Genomic DNA, 2,100 nt, shown 5'->3' with positions numbered 1-2,100 from the left:
AAACGATCACCGCGGTTTTACAACCCTGCAACATGGGGTCCGCCGCAGCCTTGTGTGGCGGTTACATACACCTATATGTGGGCGACGGATGACTTTTACTTACCGCTTCATAGCGACACATTTCCCGCAGCCAAACGGAGCTTTAAAGTCCTTGCATCTGCACCGGAGGTGATCTTCCTTTCCGCTGCACACATCCAGGTACCATCAGCCGAGCGGTTGATGAGCTTCCGCTCTAGGAAAATCACCTGTAGTGCTGCTGGAACTATTCAAACCTGGATATATTCACCCATATCTTCTATACGGCATCACAGGGGTTGAGGCAGCCATAAGGACGCCACCTGCACGGTTGAAAAGCATCAGCAGCGTTGACGGGAAAAACCCTACTTGTCCTGACGCTAACCCTAGTTGTCCTGACGCTAACCCTAGTTGTCCTGACGCTAACCCTACTTGTCCTGACGCTAACCCTAGTTGTCCTGACGCTAACCCTAGTTGTCCTGACGCTAACCCTACTTGTCCTGACGCTAACCCGAGTTGTCCTGACGCTAACCCTAGTTGTCCTGACGCTAACCCTAGTTGTCCTGACGCTAACCCTAGTTGTCCTGACGCTAACCCTAGTTGACCTGACGCTAACCCTACTTGTCCTGATGCTAACCCTACTTGTCCTGACGCTAACCCTAGTTGTCCTGATGCTAACCCTACTTGTCCTGACGCTAACCCTAGTTGTCCTGACGCTAACCCTAGTTGTCCTGACGCTAACCCTAGTTGTCCTGATGCTAACCCTACTTGTCCTGACGCTAACCCTAGTTGTCCTGACGCTAACCCTAGTTGTCCTGACTCTAACCCTACTTGTCCTGACGCTAACCCTAGTTGTTCTGACGCTAACCCTAGTTGTCCTGACGCTAACTCTACTTGTCCTGACGCTAACCCTAGTTGACCTGACGCTAACCCTAGTTGTCCTGACGCTAAACCTAGTTGTCCTGACGCTAACCCTAGTTGTCCTAACACGAACCCTAGTTGTCCTGGCACTAACCCTAGTTGTCCTGACTCTAACCCTAGTTGTCCTGATGCTAACCCTAGTTGTCCTGGAGCTAACCCTAGTTGTCCTGGCGCTAACCCTAGTTGTCCTGACGCTAACCCTAGTTGTCCTGGCGCTAACCCTAGTTGTCCTGACGCTAACCCTAGTTGTCCTGGCGCTAACCCTAGTTGTCCTGACGCTAACCCTAGTTGTCCTGACGCTAACCCTAGTTGTCCTGGCGCTAATCCTAGTTGTCCTGGCGCTAACCCTAGTTGTCCTGACGCTAAGCCTAGTTGTCCTGACGCTAACCCTAGTTGTCCTGGCGCTAACCCTATTTGTCCTGAAGCTAACCCTAGTTGTCCTGACGCTAACCCGAGTTGTCCTGACGCTAACCCTAGTTGTCCTGACGCTAACCCTACTTGTCCTGACGATAACCCTAGTTGTCCTGACGCTAACCCTAGTTGTCCTGACGCTAACCCTAGTTGTCCTGACGCTAACCCTAGTTGTCCTGACGCTAACCCTACTTGTCCTGACGCTAACCCTAGTTGTCCTGACGCTAACCCTAGTTGTCCTGACGCTAACCCTAGTTGTCCTGATGCTAACCCTATTTGTCCTGACGCTAAACCTATTTGTCCTGACGCTAACCCTAGTTGTCCTGACGCTAACCCTACTGGTCCTGACGCTAACCCTAGTTGTCCTGACGCTAACCCTAGTTGTCCTGACGCTAACCCTACTTGTCCTGACGCTAACCCTAGTTGTCCTGATGCTAACCCTAGTTGTCCTGACGCTAATCCTAGTTGTCCTGACGCTAACCCTAGTTGTCCTGACGCTAACCCTACTTGTCCTGATGCTAACCCTAGTTGTCCTGACGCTAACCCTAGTTGTCCTGACGCTAACCCTAGTTGTCCTGACGCTAACCCTAGCTGTCCTGGTGCTAACCCTAGTTGTCCTGACGCTAACCCTAGTTGTCCTGACGCTAACCCTACTTGTCCTGACGCTAACCCTAGGTGTCCTGACGCTAACCCTAGTTGTCCTGACGCTAACCCTACTTGTCCTGACACTAACCCTAGTTGTCCTGATGCTAA

This window comes from Phyllobates terribilis, unplaced genomic scaffold, assembly GCF_046119375.1.
Source record: "Phyllobates terribilis strain yellow unplaced genomic scaffold, ASM4611937v1 Scaffold_7__3_contigs__length_470593459, whole genome shotgun sequence".
In the NCBI taxonomy this organism is placed as follows: Eukaryota; Metazoa; Chordata; class Amphibia; order Anura; family Dendrobatidae; genus Phyllobates; species Phyllobates terribilis.
This window is presented reverse-complemented; position numbering follows the sequence as displayed.